At 42.4% G+C, this 19,757-nt stretch overlaps 2 long non-coding RNA genes across 4 annotated transcripts; both read left to right on the top strand.

The window, feature by feature from the left end:
* Window positions 1-319: 319 nt before the first annotated feature.
* Window positions 320-17,746, top strand: LOC118560872. Of its 3 annotated transcripts, XR_004929654.1 has the most exons (8): window positions 320-806; window positions 903-966; window positions 1,073-1,366; window positions 1,447-1,548; window positions 1,663-1,973; window positions 2,086-2,265; window positions 2,464-2,633; window positions 17,713-17,746. It is a non-coding gene; the product is annotated as an uncharacterized LOC118560872 (long non-coding RNA). The 3 variants fall into 3 exon arrangements; XR_004929653.1 differs by lacking the exon at window positions 1,073-1,366; XR_004929656.1 differs by lacking the exons at window positions 1,073-1,366; window positions 2,086-2,265.
* A 156-nt stretch (window positions 17,747-17,902) lies between these two features.
* On the top strand, window positions 17,903-18,752 carry LOC118560873. The gene is made up of 3 exons (XR_004929657.1): window positions 17,903-17,942; window positions 18,082-18,218; window positions 18,720-18,752. It is a non-coding gene; the product is annotated as an uncharacterized LOC118560873 (long non-coding RNA).
* Window positions 18,753-19,757: the final 1,005 nt, after the last annotated feature.

Genomic DNA, 19,757 nt, shown 5'->3' with positions numbered 1-19,757 from the left:
AGGTTCAGGTCTGATTCCATTACTACTCCCAGGTTTCAGGCCTGATCAGTGGTTCCTAGCTGAAGTGACTGAAGCTGTGTGCTAACTTTTGATCTCTCCTCTATTGGTCCAAAAATTATTACTTCTGTTTTGTTTTTATTCAACTGAAGAAAATTTTGGCACATCCAGGCATTGATTTCTTCTTGGCATTTACTCAGTGCCTGAACTGGTTCATAGTCACCTGGTGACATGGTGATGTAGAGCTGTGTGTCGTCTGCATAGTTATGGTAGCTGATGTTGTTGTTTTTTATTATCTGAGCTAGAGGGAGCATGTAGATATTGAAAAGGAGGGGACCTATAATGGACCCTTGGGGAACCCCGCATGTGATTTTTGTCATCTCTGATGTAAAGTTGTGACAACCTGCTTGTTGCACAGAGCTGGCTGCACTGTTTTCCTCTCTCCCTCTAACCTCCTGTCCTCTCACAGCCCAAGACACGCCCTGGCCACGCCCCCAACCACATGCACTCACCTGATTTGTCCGCAGTTCAAGATGGCTCCCTACTCCAGTTTCAAAAATGTCAGTGTCTCAACAGACAAGAGACAGACAACTGCGACCAAATCAAGTCAGACAGAGGCTTTAAAAATAAGTAATCCGAGGCTGTTTAACCCCTCAGGCTGTATTTTATGAATTCTCTTTGCTACATAGATTTTTCTGTCATGGATCATTTAAATATAAGCCAAACAATAAATAATACATCCATTTCTGTGCTCCTGCCCTGCCGTCGTGTCACCTGAAGCTGATGACGTCACAGATACAAAATCTCCCGTAAGTTTTAGAATTATTCAAAAACCTAAAATTAAGCAAAATTAATAACAGTGCTCCTTTAAAGAAGTTAAAATAAATGTAAATATATTTGTCCAGTGAAAGCAACAAAAGAAAACCTGTCCCTGCTTCTGCTGTGTGCCAGATTTCCATCTCCTGATCTGTAAGTCTATTTTTTTTATGTTTTGTTTGTGATGTTGTGATATTGTTGGTGTATTGTAGAATTTAAATTGTGTATGGGTTCTTATGTATTTTCTGTTTATTCACAGCTCTTGCTGTGGGGCAATTTGTGTTGGAGCCTGCCTACTTGGGAGGAAACAAGGAAATTATTTTTGTGGGGAAGGGATTTTCGTTTATTTTTGAATGGACATTTACAAAATACAAAAAACTGTGGAACAAACATTTCTGTTGTTGGTGTTATGTGTAAAACAATTGTCTGTCATTCATTGTACTTAAGGGTCTACACCTTGAAGTGTATGGTCCTTGTGTGACTGGTAAAAAAAAAAAAAACTAAACTTAAAATCCTACTTGTCAGGAGGGATACCTGACTGGCACCCCTATAGGTATAAAAAAAAAACACCTACAAACCTAGAAAAATCAGGTTTCCCCCCCATCTATATTCTGCATGTTTTTTGCTCCGCAGAGACTACACCAATCTATTTGAGCCCATTGTTATTGATGATGACGATGAGATTGAAGATTTAGCAGAAGACAAAAAACAGGACCTGCCCCCTGAAGAACATGTGTTAGTAATTTAAATATTTTGTGTTAAATTAACCAGTGTCCTGGTCATGCACATAATCACATAATGCTAAATGTGTTCAATCAAATGTTTTAAAATAATTTTCTTTTTTTCTAGAGAAACAAATGTGCAGCCACAGGATTTCATTGCTGAACTGGCCATGTATACTGACCACACGAAAGTCAGCCGGTTCAATATATGTTGGACTGATGTGTGGGATGGAGCTGTTCGGGGCTTTAAGCGGAGCACATACTCCGACAAGAACGACATGTTCATCAGATTTAATGATGATGCTGGCTGTTTGGAGGAAGGGTTGGACGCAGGTGGCCCGAGGCGTGAGTTTCTCACGCTTCTTATGGCCATTCTGAGAAATTGCCCGATCTTTGATGGACCCCCCGAAAGCCGTTACATTGTGTGCAATTCTAGAGGTGAGTCATTTTTAGGTTAATGAAGTGGTATGACAGAAACATCTGCTTATGTTTCTGTCATAAACAATCTAAGATTTAATTGCATACAGTAATTCTGTGCTCTGTACAACAGCTGCCAGGGAAGATGAGTTTTTTTTTAGCAGGAAAGATGATCGCTGTATTGATAGTACATGGGGGACCAGCACCACATTTCCTTGCAAAGAACGTCGTCAACTACATGATAGGGAATCCCAGTTTCAGCGCCAATATTGAAGATGTTAAAGATGAGGAAATAGGGGAAGTTTTAAAACAGGTAGGAACAGACCTAGATTTAGGGAATAGAAACAAAATAATTACGTTTTCTCAAAGCTTGACAAATTTTCTTGTTTTGAAAGGTCCAGTTTCAGCCTGTCTCAACAGATGTGAAATCACAAATGCAAAAAATGTCTGTAATTTCTGTATTTTGTATTCATAACAAAGAACTTCTCATAATAAACGTCTTGTTTTATAGATCCTGGAAGCTGAATCAGATGAGTCTTTACGAAATGTAATTTTGCAAAACAGCGGGATGTTCCAAACTGCTGGCTGCTTCAGAGATGTGAAGACTTCTGAGAAGAAAGCTTTTGTAGAGGAATATCTTAGATGGTACATCCTTGAGAGAAACCACAGTGCCATTCAACGGTAATTAATAAATATAATAGTTATAATATATGTAAAAGCTATTGTCGAGATATTCAATTCAATTCAATTTTATTTATATAGCGCCAAATCATGAAACATGTCATCTCAAGGCACTTCACAAAGTCAAGTTCAATCATATTATACAGATTGGGTCAGATTATACAGATTGGTCAAAAATGTCCTATATAAGGAAACCAGTTGATTGCATCAAAGTCCCGACAAGCAGCATTCACTCCTGGGGAAGCGTAGAGCCACAGGAAGAGTCATCTGCATTGTACATGGCTTTGCTGCAATCCCTCATACTGAGCAAGCATGAAGCGACAGTGGGAAGAAAAACCACCCATTAACGGGAAAAAAAACCTCCGGCAGAACCGGGCTCAGTATGAACGGTCATCTGCCTCGACCGACTGGGGTTACAGAAGACAGAACAGAGACACAACAAGAGAAACAAAAAAGCACAGAAGCACACATTGATCTAGTAATCTGTTCTACATTAGATGGTAGTAGCGGGTGAGCCGTCTTCTCTGGATGATGTCACAGTTAACAGAACGCCAGACCAGGTGTACCTACTATGAAGAGAAAAGAGAGAGAACAGAAAGTTAAAGCAGAAATGACAACACATAATGCATAACTGAAGAACAGTAGAACTCAATATAGTGAGAAAATTAGATCCTGATATACTCCAGTAACCTAAGCCTATAGCAGTAAAACTATAAAGGTAGCTGAGAGTAACATGAGTCACTAGTTATAATTTTTGTCAAAAAGAAAAGTTTTAAGCCTAGTCTTAAAAGTAGACAGGGTGTCTGCCTCACGGACCAAAACTGGGAGTTGGTTCCACAGGAGAGGAGCCTGATAGCTAAAGGATCTGCCTCCCATTCTACTTTTAGAGACTCTAGGAACCACCAGCAGACCTGCAGTCTGAGAGCGAAGTGCTCTGTTAGGAACATACGGGGTAATCAGAGCTCTGATATATGATGGAGTTTGATTATGAAGGGCTTTATACGTTAGAAGAAGAATTTTAAATTCTATTCTTGATTTAACAGGAAGCCAATGAAGGGAAGCTAAAATTGGAGAAATATGATCCCTCTTGTTGATTTTCATCAGAACTCTTGCTGCAGCATTTTGGATCAGCTGAAGGCTTTGAACTGCATTTTGTGGAATTCCTGATAGTAAAGAATTACAATAGTCCAGCCTTGAAGTAACAAATGCATGGACCAGTTTTTCAGCATCACTCCTGGACAGAATGTTTCTAATTTTGGCGATATTCCGGAGGTGAAAAAAGGAAACTCTGGAAACCTGTTTAATATGGGATTTAAATGACATGTCTTGGTCAAAAATAACACCAAGATTTTTTACTTTATTACCAGAGGCCAGGTTAATGCCACCCAGATTAAGTGATTGGTTAAGAAGTTTATTTTTTGAGGACTCTGGCCCAAAGATTAAAACTTCGGTCTTGTCAGAATTTTGATGCAGGAAATTTAAAGTCATCCAGCTTTTGATGTCATCAAGACATGACTGCAGTCGAAGTAATTGATTGGATTCATCAGGATTTATGGATAAATATAGCTGAGTATCATCAGCATAACAGTGGAAATTAATCCCATGCTGTCTGATAATTTTGCCTATCGGAAGCATATATATAGTAAAGAGAATTGGTCCAAGGACTGAACCCTTTGGTACTCCACAGGTGACCCTAGAGTTTGAGGAAGATTTATTATTAACATGAACAAATTGGAATCTGTCTGACAGATAAGATTTAAACCAGCCTAATGCTTTCCCCTTAATTCCTACAGTATGTTCAAGTCTTTGTAGGAGAATATTGTGATCAACTGTATCAAACGCAGCACTGAGATCTAACAGGACAAGTATAGACACAAGTCCATTATCTGAGGCCATGAGAATATCATTAGTGACCTTCACCAGAGCTGTTTCAGTGCTATGATGAGCTCTGAAGCCTGACTGAAACTCCTCAAGTAGGTCATTACTTTGTAAATGTTCACAAAGTTGATTAGCAACTACTTTCTCAAGAATTTTAGATAAGAAAAGAAGATTAGATATAGGTCTGTAATTTACTAACTCATCTTGATCAAGAGAAGGTTTCTTAAGTAAAGGTTTAATAACAGCTACTTTCAAAACCTGTGGTACATATCCATTTACTAAGGATAGATTAATCATGTCTAAAATAGTGCCACTGATCAAAGGGAATGTGTCCTTAAACAACTTGGTTGGGATTGGGTCTAACATACAGGTAGAAGGTTTAGATGAAGCTAAAATTTTAGATAGCTCAGAAAGCTCTACTGCTTCTAAACAGTTCAAACACTGCGCAGATTCTAAAGATTCCTCCAATGCTGCCTCACTTACTGAGGACGAGGTAATCATGTTTGGGAGGATGCCAATTATTTTATTTTTAATGGCATCAATTTTATTTATGAAGAATCCCATAAAATCATTACTACTGAGAGCTAAGGGAATGGATGGATCAACAGAGCTGTGGCTCTGGGTAAGTTTGGCAACTGTACTAAAGAGAAATCTAGGATTATTTTTATTCTCTTCAATTAATGATGAAAAATATGCTGCTCTAACTCTGCGGAGGGTCTTGTTATACAACAATAGTCTGTCCCTCCAGATTAAGTAGGATTCCTCTTGGTGTGTAGAGCGCCATTTTCTCTCCAATTTCCTAACATTGTGCTTCAAGGAACGCAGCTCTGAATTAAACCAAGGAGCCAGCTTCCTGTGAATAATCACCTTCTTTTTCAAGGGAGCTACATTGTCTAATGCAGAACGCAATGAGGAAGTCACATTGTTAGCAAAGGTATCGATTTGTGAATGGGAAGAAACAGCAATGCTGCCATCTACAGGGCATTTCTGCAATACTGAGGATATTAAGAAGGGGACAGACTCTTTAAGTTTTGATACAGCATTATCCGATAAAAATCTACTATAATGGAACCCTCTTTTGGGGGTGGAGAATTCAGTTAGATTAAACTCAAATGTTATTAAAAAATGATTAGACAGGACAGGGTTGTGAGAGAATACTGTTAATTCTTCACAATCAATGCCATATGTCAGAACAAGGTCTAAAGTATGGAGCCGAGAGTGCGTCGGTTCATGCACATTTTGAGCAAAACCAATTGAATCTAGGATAGTTTTAAAGGCTACACTAAGGTTATCACATTCAGTGTCAACATGGATGTTAAAATCACCCACTATAATAACCTTATCAGTATTTAACACCAAATCAGATAAGAAATCTGACAACTCATCCAAAAACTGAGTGTAAGGGCCTGGTGGACGATACAAAACAACAAACAGAAGAGGTTTTATTGCTTTGCAGTTTGGATGAGGGAAACTGAGGGTTAAATGTTCAAAAGAACTGTAATTATTAGTTGGCCTGGGACTAATTAATAAATCAGACTGAAAGATAGTTGCCACTCCTCCTCCTCTTCCCACAGATCTGGGAATGTGGAAATTTGAATAACTGGAGGGGGTTGACTCATTTATACTAACGTAGTCCTCTTGTAGCCAGGTTTCTGTGAGACAAAACAAATCAATCTGATTATCAGAAATCAATTCATTAACTAACAAAGTCTTTGGAGGGAGAGACCTTATATTTAATAGGCCACATTTTATTATTTTATTTTTAGGTTCAAGGTGAACCATATTGATTTTTATTAGGTTTTTATGATTTGTTCCTTTTAGATCAGTTTTTGATCTGTTAAGTTTTGGCCGTGGGAAAGACACCGTCTCAATAGGATAATGGGCGGGTAACAGTACAGAAGCTGCAGAGAGGTGTGTTAAACTACGGCTCTGCTTCCTGGTCTGGACCCTGGGTTGTCAGCATTTAGGAGAACTAATAAATCCGGCCAGATTCCTAGAAAGAAGAGCTGCACCATCCAAAGTAGGATGGATGCCGTCTCTCCGGATCAGACCAGGTTTTCCCCAGAAAGTTCTCCAGTTATCAATGTAGCCCACGTCGTTTTCTGGACACCACCTAGACAACCAGCGGTTGAATGATGACATGCGGCTAAACATGTCATCACTGGTCAGATCAGGCATGGGACCAGAGAAAATTACAGAGTCCGACATAGTTTTAGCAAACTCACAAACCGAAGCAACACCAACTTTGGTGACCTCTGATCGGCGTGACCGGGTGTCATTACCGCCAGCGTGAATAACAATTTTGCGGTATTTACGCTTATCCTTAGCCAGTAGTTTTAGGTAGGATTCTATGTCGCCTGTTCTGGCCCCTGGTAGGCATTTAACTATGGTCCCTGGTTTCTTTAGTGCCACATTTCTCATTATGGAGCTGCCAATAATTAAGGTCGGCTCCTCGGCGAGATTGTCGCTCAGAGGGGAAAATTTATTAGAAACGCAGACGGGTTGGTGGTGATCTGGGGCCTGTAATCTAGAGCTATGCTTCCTACGAACTGTCACCCAGCCAGCCTGGTTACCAGGCTGCTCGGGTGCTACTGCTTTAGGTTCGCTACGTGAAGTTACTCTATGCGGCTCCGCGCTAGCAAAAGAGCGGCTATCAGCTGGTTTTTCAACAGCACGGAGCCGGGTCTCCAATTCTGACACCCTCGCCTCCAAAGCTACAAAAACACTACATTTATTACATGCACCATCATCACTAAAGGAGGCAGAGGAATAACTGAACATCTGACACAGAGAGCAGCAGATAGGAGACTTAGTCAGGGACGGAGAAGCCATTATGAGGCTAAGGCTTGGCTAGCGCTAGGCTAACGCTAGGCTAAAGCTAGGCTAACGCCCTATTATCACGCCAAAGAACAAACCGTGTGAAACACGAGGAGTTCCCAAACGTGATGAGCAGCCACAGACAATGTTTTAAAAGTGCTTATGTTTGGAAACAGATGTTACAGCAAAGAGGTTTAAAGATAAAAAGCGAGAGAGCCTGGAGCAAAGCTCCGTCGTTCACACAGCAACAACAGGAAGTGACACAATACGCCTTACCGCAAACAGGAAGTCCAGAAAATCTTGCGACTTCTATGAAATTACTTGATCAGATATGAAGTTCTACCAGCTTCTTTCCTAAATCGTTTTTGTCTTTTGAAAAATTGTGTGAAATGTATGAATATATTGATCAATACTTGCCAAATTCTAAGTTTCACAACTTTTATCACCCACTCATAATTTTATGTACAATAGGTATTGTCTTCTTTGGTCATCATAAATATAAAATTTGTTTTGAATCATTACTCACCATTACACAGATTAATCACAAGCATGGCACATGAATGATTTTTCAATGTGATTTATATAAATCTACTGTTGCATGACACAATATTTTTTGCACAGTGAAAACCTCATTTTTAGTTGTGCTAACAATTTAAAATAAATAATTTAATTATATTTAGTTTACATTGTATAAATGTGTTACTTTTAATGATTTTTGAGCACTGTAAAAGATTAGCTTTACGTTATGTATTTAGTTTTTTTCTTTCATATTTTTTTACACATTGAACTACAATGTGGTTCACTGGATCAATGTGTGCTTCTGTGCTTTTTTGTCTGTCTTGTTGTGTCTCTGCTCTGTCTTCTCTAACCCCCAGTCGGTCGAGGCAGATGACCGTTGATACTGAGCCTGGTTCTGCTGGAGGTTTTTCCTTCCCGTTAATGGGGAGTTTTTCTTTCCACCATCTCTTCATGCTTGCTCAGAGTGAGGGATTGCTGCATTCTTGTCAGGACTTTGATGCAATCAACTGGTTCCCTTATATAGGACATTTTTTGACCAATCTGTATAATCTTTTTTTCGCTGCACTGCAACAGCATCCCAGTGTCCTGTCCCCAGTCCTGTGTTTCTCAGCCAAGGCCCTGACTGCTTCAGACTTGGAAAACATGTTCAAACCAGATCTCAGCCCAGTAGGAAGCAATAGGCGGCAAAAGGAGGGCAAAACAGTTGTGTTCTGGGCAGATTATTTGCTTGATTGCGAAGGTTAGTAAGGATAATTGTTAGATTTTTGAGAGGAAAGCAGAAATAAAAATAAATAATTTGTGTAATGCATTATTAATCATTTGTGTAATGCATTATTACATTCATCCAGGTCTTTCTGCAGAACTCTGGTGAAGCAGAATCTGAGCAAGCACTGGTGCTCATAGCTTCCGTTGAAGTTTCCGGAGTCTCTCAAATCTCCAAACAGGTCCATCCAAAACTGAGACCTGAAGATACATTGAATTAGAAACGGTTCAGTTCTTTTTCATATTAAGATGATTAAAAGACTGTCTGTCCTTCTCCATGTCCATAACATTGAAAGCATGCTATAAATGTATGTCAAACAATACCGTGTCCTGCTTTCCACGTACAAAATAAGAAAATTTATTGGATCTGTTGCCAAAAACAAATTCTAATTTGGAAACAAAACATTTGCTAAAGCCCTTTGAAAATAAATGTTTGAGACAAATTCAATATGGCATTTTAACTGGCAATACGACAGCCATGTGACTGGCAACTTGATAGGCACTTCCTATGGAGTTGGCATGACAACAATAAGCAAACAAGCTTAGAGCTAGCTGCCACAAAGCAGTAAAACAGTAAAATGACGTTGCATCTATTACTCCATTACGATTTTGAGTACTCTACCCACCTATGTGTAATACTAAAATTAATATCACAGATATGTATTGTCGTACTTAGAGGCGAACCAGCAAAAGTTGCTTAACTAACATATCGTTTAGGTGTATGTTACAAAAGTCAACAGAACCTTGTTTTTCACACAAAGAGTATTTACTTTTGGCTTTCGCTATACTTCACATTTGGGGGAAAAAAAGGACCCACCTTCCTCTTCGGAAAAAAGACCACCATGACTCGATGCGTTGATTCCCTGTGGATGATCCGTAACTATGGCTTGATGACCCGGCATAATAATCCGTATGCGCATGGCGGAGGGTACACTGTATTCCTGCCACAGTCCCGTTCTCCGTGCCGAGGTCTGTTCGTAGTCTCATTGGTATCACACCAATACTCTTGACACAGTTTATATAATGATGGGCAATGACAGAAGGATTGTTGTTTGTTGCCCCACAAACAAGCCACATCATTCTTCTTGAAAAACCATCAATGCATCCTGAGATGGCCAAGCCGAATGGCTTCAGTTTGTTGTAGCCGTCTACATGCCATATGTAATTGGGTCCCATAGAGTGATACGTGCGTCTTGTAAATCTCCGGCGAGTCCTCAGTGCGATGCCTTGAGGATTCAGCTGCCTTAGCAGTCTCATTACAACATCACGTTTGACACGCAGGTTGTGTTTTTGTTTGAGAACTTGCCATATGGTCCGGTAGCCAAATAATTGCCCTGGTCCTCTCAGCTCGGTCATAATGGCACGCCTCACTTCCGTAAGTGGAGAGTAGTTGCCTCTTCTACGCAGCCCTCCTTCTTTCAAACGAGTCTTCAGTGAACGCAAACTAACTGACACTCCGTGGTTGGTCCGGAGCATGTCCAGTATCACGTCATATGTATGTCCTGACTCAAAATACTCTGCAATAGCAGTAGAAAGGTTTGGATCACCAACAAGGTTCATGTTTTTAAAAAACACGTTAAACCCAGAATAACTTCCGGTTAAAAAGTAAAACGAGCTGTCATCCAATCAACGACTTCTTAGGTCTCCCACTGGGACGTACCTCTTCCGGTTTGCTATTGTTGTAGTGCTTTCGTAATGTTGTAGGGGTTTCGTAATGATGTAGCGCTTTCGTAATGTTGTAGGGGTTTCGTCAATGTTACGGCGCTTTTGTAATTGCGTTTCATTAAAATTTGTAGTGCTTTCGTTAATGTTGTAGCACTTTTGTTAATGTTGTAGGGGTTTTTGTCACGGTGCTTTTGTAATTGTGCTTCATTAAAGTTTGTAGGTGTTTCACAGTTTGTAGGTGTTTCGCTAATGTTGAAGTGTTTTGCACCTCATGGCCACCGTAGGTTTGAGATGGGCCTGTAGTTCTGGAGTAGAAGTTTGTCTAAATTACTCTTTTTCAGCAGTGGTTTGATAATTGCTGTTTTTAGGGACTGGGGTAAAACACCTAACAGAAGGGACGTGTTTATTATCTGAGTCAACTCAGACGCTGTGAGAGGTAAAACTTTCTTCAAGAAAGCTGTGGGGAGAACATCAAGGCAGCAGCAGGAGGAACTTAGCTGCTGAGTGATCTGCTCTAAGGTTTTGTAGTTTATTTGGCTGAACTGGGACATTTTGTCAGGATAAGTCCCTGCTGAATACGGCTTTGGTTCTAGAGCTGGTGTGGATTTACATACTGATCCTCTAATTTTTAGGATTTTCTCAGTAAAGAAGTTAGCAAATTTATTGCAGGCCCTGGTGGAGTGGAGTTCGGAAGCCACGGACACAGAAGGGTTTGTTAACCTGTCAACTGTGGAAAATAAGAGACAAGCATTATTAATGTTTTTCTTGATGATCTCAGAGAAGAAAGATTCTCTTGCATTTTTCAGTTGTAAGTTATATCTGTAAAGTCTCTCTTTATAGATGTCATAGTGACCCTGGAGTCTGTTCTTTCTCCACCTGCGTTCAGCTTTTTGACATTCCCTTTTTCACCTCTAACTGCTGGAGCATTTCTCCAAGGAGATTTATTCTTCCGGGAAAGAACTTTCACTTTAACTGGAGCAATGCGGTCAATGATGCTTGAGACTTTAGACTGAAAGATATCTACTAGCTCATCTACTGAGTTGCAGCCCAATGTTGAAGTAGCAGAGTAAGCTTGAATAAAAGTTTCTGTGGCATTGTCCTTAAAGGTGTGTTTTCTTACGATGTCCCTTTGGCTAAATAAGTCACTGGAAATTATGCTATCAAAGGTAGCAGAAAAGTGATCAGATAGGGCAACATCAGTTACATTGACCTTAGAAAAAATATGTCCCTGTTTCTGTGTTGGCTGTTTAACATGTTGAGTTAAAACAAAGTTTCTAAGTGTGTCACACAGTTCTTTTGCACTTCTGTCTTCATGGTTGTCAACGTGAAAGTTGAAGTCTCCCACAATAATTAAACAGTCATAATCAACACATATCACAGACAGGAGGTCACTAAAATCATTAAAAAAGTTTGATGTGGACTTAGGAGGCCTGTAAACATTCAGAAACATAGTTTGTACCAGGCTCTTTACCTGGAGAGCCAAATGTTCAAAAGAGTCAAATTTTCCTAAAAACACCTTTTTACACTTCAGTGAATTATTAAACAATGTTACTACTCCTCCACCTTTCCTTTGCTGTCTGCTCTCACAAAGGAAATTGTAGTTTGGAGGTGTCGACTCCATCAGTATAACTTCATTAGATTCATGTAACCATGTTTCTGTTAAAAACATTACATCAAGATTGTTGTCAATAATGAAGTCATTAATTAAAAGGGATTTTCCTGACAGAGATCTAATGTTTAGTAAACCCAGTTTACATGACTTTGTGGTTGACAGTGTCTCTATGGCAGGTTGCATCTGACAGTTTATGACTTTTAAGTACGATTGATTATTCCTGTTTGTTTTTCTTTCGCTTTTCTTATTTCTTCCACGTATCATAACAGATATTTCATATTCTCCGTCAGGAGGCCCAGGCTGATGCTGGTAGCGGTCTTGTCTGATAAACATGCGGCCAGGGCCCGGTGTGTATCACAAGGAAGTTATCCGAAGGTCTTCAGGACAGACATGTTCTGTGATATGTAGAGGAGGAGAAGGATCTGGACCTCTGCGTCCTTTGGAAGATGCTGATTTAGTCACAGAACTGCGGCTTTCAGAATTAATATGTGGAGAGGATGTCAACTGTAGGCCAATCTTAAGGACTTTGTTCATGTTAGGAGAAAAATCCAGAAAAGGAACCTCTGAGCTTTGTGGAGAGGAAGGCGAGGCGGGTGTAGTCTGGACCGGTGTTCGTGACGATGGAAGTTCTTGGTCCTCTCTTTGTCCTGCTGAGATCTGGGATCAATCCTCCTGTAGCTCTGACGAAGCCTCTTTATCTTGTTCGGGCTGCACTGGGCTTATCATTTGTTTTGGCACTGGATGTACTTTGTTTTGGAACAAAGCTGATGGAGCATGGTTCACAGAATAGAAGATGTTTGAAATCAGCCGTTTTGCACCCGACCTATTTAGAGAGAAACTGTCATGGTTTTCAGATGACGAGCCCACATGCAGATACGATCAGGAAGCAAAGCACAGTTTTAAGATGTTTATTTATGAAAAAGGCAGATATAGAGGACAGGACTACGGGCAACTCGGCAGGGTCAGAACGTCACGGCTGGAGAGACTGCAAAGAGAAGAAGAGTAAGTGACTTTGGAAGGTGAACCAGGAGAACTACTAGAAACTGCGCTGCTTACCATAAAGCTGGGCGGACCTAACCGGGGAGAAGTAGCGCCGAGGGAACTCTGTGATCCTACCCCTGTTGGTGTTTGGCGGCTAGTGGCTGAGGGCGACAGATGTAACTGGTGAGGGATCCAGAGCGAGCCTCCTCGGAAGTGGCTGACAGATGGATTGACCAGAGTGAGGGAAGAACCAGTAGAATCCGGGAGGGGGAATCTCAGGCCCCGCTGGGTAACATCCAGGGAGTATGAGGGGTGAGCCAGAACAAAATCTGAGCGAGAGAATTCTGACGGTCTGGTTCTTCGGACAAGACGTCAAGGCAGGTGAGTGTATCCAAGCACCAAAAACTGTGACAAAAACAGGGAGATCCAAAATTAGTCAAAGTTCAAAGACGAAAAAACTCACAAGCAGGTTTCCAGGAGTTGGGTCAGAGGCCACGTCGTACCACGACGGCTCTGGCGTCTTCCATCTGTCAGCGCTCTGCTTAAGAAGCCAGAGGAAGCCGCCTGCAACGAGCCACAGGTGTGGGCCACGCCCCCTCAACCAACTAGACACACCTGAGGAGTAGAGTTAGAGCAGGACAACACAGAGAACCCTGACAGAAACCATCTCTGTTGAACAGATGTCTCCTCTCCCAAAAGATGTTAAAGTTGTCTATGAAGGTTACAGTTGTTTGTTTGCATGTTTTTTCCAGCCATTTGTTTAGCAACAGAATTCTGGAAAAAATCTCATCTCCACAATTAACGGGTGGGTGAGGGCCACTGAGAAACACCTTGAGATTTTTGCCATCAACTAAGTTCAACAGACGAATGTAATCCTCTTTCAATACTTCTGATTTTCTTATCCGGGTGACGTCGCCCAGGGCTTCAGCTTGTATTATGAGTTTTTCCAAGGTCGGGCGTTCTTTCAAGATCCTTGGAAGGATGTCTAATAAATCAGACACCAGGCCATAGTTCGAATCGTTATAAATCAACACCTCTGTGTTTTTCTTGTTACAGAAATGTTTAATCCCACTTAAAGATCCATTGCATAATATCAGGGTCCTCGGCCTTGTGGCATGTCTTTTCTCTGATGTCTTAGAGCAAAAGTCGTTGACATACCTCTGAATGTTGTCATGATTCTCCTGGGTCACATTTTGGAGCGGTGCGAATCTGTTTCGTAAAGGAATTCCAGCATTTCCAGCAGGTTTACTCCTATCATTTGTTGTGGGAACAGCCCGCTGCTGTTTTACTTCCTGAGACATTTCTCTGTAGTATCGGCCAGTTTTCTTTGTCTAGGTGTGGGGTTCGTTGATCCTTTGGTCTTACACCCAGAGTGGTCCAGGGATTCTCATTTTCCTCAGGGATCTGTTTGTTCAGTGAGTTGCTGGGCTGGTGGTCGCCGTTTGGAGTCGCAGGCAGGGTTGTTTCATTTCCATACGCGCCGTTTACATCATAATTCAGTTCGAGTCAGCATATCTTCTGTTCTATAACAGCAATCTTCTGTAGAAGTGTGTCAAAGTCCGCTGTGGTGAAGGGAGGCATCTTTCCAAAATCAAAATCAAAAATAAATAAAAGGAAAATAAATAATATAACTAAATCCAACTTTTCATGGTTTTGGCAAAGAGATAAAAAGGAGATAAAAAAGTAAAAGGCAGGAAAATGCAACCAAGCAGGGAGCAGAGAAAAAAACCGTCCGAGCAGGCAGAGAGGCAGAGACAGACACCTCTCCGCAACCACAGCAAGGCAGACAGTGAGCTATAACCGTAGTTTCCTCAAAACGAGTCTCCCACCGCGCTGGGAGAATTACATTGGACTCTACGCAGAGCTTGCTCGTCCGCCAATGCTTAGGGACCGTCTGCAAGTTGCAACACCAGAAAATAATCATAGAGAAATATTCAACAGCGTCACCAAGGAGAGGTGGATTTTTATCAAATTAATTAATTTTATGTGTATCTTATCTCATGTCTGTCATACCACATTTAGTTGATTGGAAAATAATACTTTTTTCCGAAGAATTTCTCAAAGCCTAAATGCCAAAAATATTAATGGAAATCCTTTTTGCTAGGTTTAGGATACAAAAGAAATCCATTAAAAATAACTGTTTGCTCTATAAATCAAATAGCTGTGGATTAAGGGCTTTCACTTTAATCTGATTTTATCATTTGGATAAGTAAGACCTACACTTTCTCCTATTTTATTAATAGAATAAGTATAAAATGAGCAATTACTACACTAAAGATCATTTGTTTGCAACCAAACTCATGTCACACATAGATAACCTCATCTGGAGGTTATCTATGTATGCCCTTGACAAACAAATGTAGTTGTAGATCAGATTAATTCTTTTTAAAAAATCAGCACTTTGTAGAAGCAAAATGAGCAATACGAACAATTTAGCTGTTGCTTTGGTCGTTGGTCAGCTTTACTAGCAGGCTGAAGAGGAGGTGATGCAATTAGGGGGGAAAACCGAGCAAGGAGAAGATTGATGCGGCAGAGGAGGCTCAGAAGACAGGCTTTGCTCTCCCATCTATTGCCAACTGGTAGTCATTTTAAGATTGACAGCCTATTTCTGACTTTTATCTTAAAAAAAATAACTGAGGATGGTATTAAACACCTAATGAGGTTGAAATTGTGACCATTTTTCTATAAATAATTAAAATGAAAACCCAATTTTAACATTAGTAACAGTATGACAGTAGGGTTTCTCTAGTGTCCTGTCTAGCAATGTGGCAATAAGAATTGACGTCTTAATGCCAAATAGAGCTCGACAGATTTTGCTTTCACAAGTGGAGCAAACAGCTTTCGCCATAATGCTCCGCTTGATTTGTGCATGTAAATAGCTTTATTGTGATTCCTGCTTTGGGAGCCAGGCCCCGCGAAGCCGCCCCCGGGAATGGACCGGCGCCCACCCGGGAACCCGCCCCAAACCCGAGGACCGTCAATGCGCCAGAGGGCCAAGGCGCCTGCCAACGCAGTGGAGGAGGGAAGGACGTGGGGGGATGGGCTCCGCACCTATCGGAGACTTGAGATGTTCTTGGGAGAGGGAGCGGATCGGACCCAAACCTGGAAAAAAAATAAAATAAATTGACACCATCCCTCCCGAGTGCCCCACTCACCACACACAGACACACAAAAAAAGGACGCTGTACACACATTCCCACATAACATTCACATCCAAAAATCCCAAGTGTGGGGGGGGGGGGTCACCACAATTCAACTATACGACTGCCTGTGCCCGGCCCCGCCCCCGGACCAGACGCCCCCCGGATCAGGCCCCCCAAAGAGGGGGGGCCAACACGACCCGTACGGCCCATCCGACCCCCCCCTCACCCACTATATACCTAATAAACCCCCTCCCACCCCGACCTTACCCTAGCCACCCCTGCCCCCCATCTCTTCCTGGGGAGTGCAGAGACCTCAGACCCGGCAAGCCGCTGGCTACCCGCAGCAGCCCACCGCCAAGACCCCGGACCCAGTGGCCCGCACCTCCTCCAGGCCCCAGACTCCGTGCCGCGATCGGAGATCGGGGGTGTGCAAAAGACCCCCGATCATCCCTACGCCCGCTCAGATGTTGTGTTTTTGCATGTTGACCTCAGGTGTGTTTTAAAACTGGGAGCACCGAAGGGGGTGCACGGCACAGCCCACCCCCCCACCCCCCCTCCGGAAGGAAGCTGGTGCCAGCGCCCCCCCTCCAAGCAACTACCCAGAACCCTCAATGTCTAAATGCGAGAGGGGGTGAAGGGAGCCATCCGAAGAGAAGCTCACACAACATAAGCCCCCCCCCCCCCCAGACTTCTTCCCCCCACCCCCCCATATCGTGGCCTACATGAATGTGCGTTGTGAAAATGTTTGAAGTGAAAGTGTCTAAAATGCATGATAAAATTGGGGGAGAGGGACGTCACCAGAAAGTGGCAACCTCCAGTAATGCCCCCTCCCCAAGGACCTACATGTGTGGCGGCGTGATGGAGCAGGCAGAGGGAGGAGTCCGGGGATGGGGAGCAAAGGACTGGGGAGCCAACCCAGGGAGCAGGAAGCAACCCACCGCCCCCCATTCCACTAAGTGATGGTGCTAATCAAAGGAGCCCAAAGAGATCGATCAGATGTGGAAGCAGATGCTGTCTCAAGATTAATATGATCCAACAAAAGATCTCTATACTGATTGATACTGAGATTCTCCTTACTTTTCCAATTCATGAGGATAGTTTTCTTTGCGATACATAGTGCAGTGAAAACCATGTAAACTATTTTATTCCCCAGAGGGCTTTCCTCAAAATTACCAAGCAAGCAAACTGATGGGGAAGGTGAAATTTTACAACTCAAGCACTTTGATAAGTCCTTACATATATGTGTCCAGAATCTCTGGACTGGTGTGCATAACCATAACGCATGAATATAATTATCAGTATGATTGCCTATGCAGTGTGGACAGATATTAGATTGTGCCAAACCCATCTTGAATAATCTTTGTCCTGTGTAGTGTACTCTGTGAAGGATTTTGTATTGTATTAGTTGTAAGTTGGTGTTTCAGTAGTAATATTTCTATGTCTGCCCACCTTTACAGTGATTAATCTGTAAATTATGTGCAGTTAGTTCATTTCTTTGTTTCAATGAAATGGTAAAAATACCAGAGAAGGGAAGTCATTTGTTACAGTTACTATACTTGACTAGTTTTACAACACTATACATTTGACCTTTTCTTTCTTGAGAACTATATTAATCTGCATGTTAGCATTTATAGTTTTATGCTGTGAAAAAGTGAGAATTAAAAAAACAATTATGGTAACATTTGTCATTTTTCATTTACAGGAAGAAACAGAAACAAAATATGTGAGGATAAACACCTCTGTGCCAATCCTCCAAATATTTTTTAATCAAGAAGACCTGAAACCAGCCTTCAGGCTAAACAGGGCCACCGTCGTCCTCCTCCTTCAGCTGCTGCCCATCCAGAAGGTCCATGGATGGCCACAGGAGATAGAGGTGCTGGTGACCCTCTACTGGCTGGCCTGCGGTGCATCCTATAGGGAACCAGCTTGCCAGTAAGATATCTTACCTTCTTGTCCTTAAACAGAGCCAACAATGACACACAATTGACACATAGATTATATTAATTGGATAGAAGATTAAGACATATCAGCATATTACCTAAATTACAAGTTAATTATATATTTGGTTCAGGTCAAGTGGAGGCACGCTACAACGGGAACCATGCCAAGGCAAGAAGCATCATTGGATGTGCCTTTGGTGGTTTGAAGACGCGGTGGCGTTTCATCATCTTAAGGGCACTGGAGGTCCGCCCGACGTTTGCCCCAAAAGTAATCGCCGCCTGCTGCATACTCCACAGTATTTGTATAGAGGCAGGGGACCAGCTAGACGTGGAGGATGAGGAGGTTGACCCAGAGGAGGATGACCATCCGGCGGCTGAAGACAGGGAGCTGCTCCAGCTGGCTGCATGTTTAAGTGAACTTGACTACCTACCTAACGTAGATCAGTTGGAGTCATGTTCACATGCTGTTTTATTTAATTTTTTTCACTACCTGTAAAAATACATTTAATAATCAGTAAATTAATTTCCATTACAATTATTTTTAATTGTATGTTTGTAGGCATTGTCTATTTGTATAAGATGTTAATAGGAGTTATTTCTTTGTTTTAAACCATGTTGGTAACTGTTAATAGTTTGTTGAATATATTACACCTTGTTTCTATTCCAAAGATAAAACATTTGTGTAAAACAAATGTCTGTTTTTTTCATATACTGTTACTATTATTTTCTTTCCCTTATTCTCCTCTCCATTCTTCGTGTCCTCACTCAGAAGAAACTCACTTAGATAGTAAAAACATTTATAGATTTTATTTATTCATTTTATATGCTGCTGTTGTCCTTGGGATACATTTACAATTTATTCCAGCAAGTATTGAGTCAAAGCAACACATGTCAGTCAGATAAACACAAAACTGTTTTTTCTTGTTTTGGCTTTGTTTTAGACGTGGTGTTCTGTTTAGATTAACTGTTAGACAGCCAATTTTCCCAGTGGCTGAACAGACTGTCTTTGTCGGAGGTGTTGGAGGGGCTCCTGCTGAGGTTCCTGGTTTTTAAGAGTCTGCCTAAACCTGAAGCCTGTAGCCCGGGGCCTCCTGAAGCCGAAGCCTGTAGCCCGGGGCCTCCTGAACCTGAAGCCTGTAGCCCGGGGCCTCCTGAACCTGAAGCCTGTAGCCCGGGGCCTCCTGAACTTGAAGCCTGTAGCCCGGGGCCTCCTGAACCTGAAGCCTGTAGCCCGGCCCCGTCTGAACCTGAAGCCTGTAGCCAGGCCCCGTCTGAACCTGTAGCCTGTAGCCAGGCCCCGTCTGAACCTGTAGCCTGTAGCCAGGCCCCGTCTGAACCTGTAGCCTGTAGCCAGGCCCCGTCTGAACCTGAAGCCTGTAGCCAGGCCCCGTCTGAACCTGAAGCCTGTAGCCAGGCCCCGTCTGAACCTGAAGCCTGTAGCCAGGCCCCGTCTGAACCTGAAGCCTGTAGCCAGGCCCCGTCTGAACCTGAAGCCTGTAGCCAGGCCCCGTTTGAACCTGTAGCCTGTAGCCAGGCCCCGTCTGAATCTGTAGCCTGTAGCCAGGCGCCTCCTGAACCTGTAGCCTGTAGCCAGGCGCCTCCTGAACCTGAAGCCTGTAGCAAGGCGCCTCTTCTAGCTTATAGTCCGGCGCCGTCTCCAGCCTTTAGTCCGGCGCCAGGTTCTGCTCTCTCTCTCTCCAGGCGTCGGGTCCTGAGGGTCGTGTTCCGCCGCTGGCCTCCGAGGTTTCTGCTCCGCCGGCCTCCGAGAGACCTGCTCCGCCGCCGGCCTTCGAGAGACCTGCTCCGC

The sequence above is a fragment of the Fundulus heteroclitus genome, unplaced genomic scaffold (assembly GCF_011125445.2).
Source record: "Fundulus heteroclitus isolate FHET01 unplaced genomic scaffold, MU-UCD_Fhet_4.1 scaffold_50, whole genome shotgun sequence".
NCBI classification, from domain to species: Eukaryota; Metazoa; Chordata; class Actinopteri; order Cyprinodontiformes; family Fundulidae; genus Fundulus; species Fundulus heteroclitus.
This window is presented reverse-complemented; position numbering and strand designations above follow the sequence as displayed.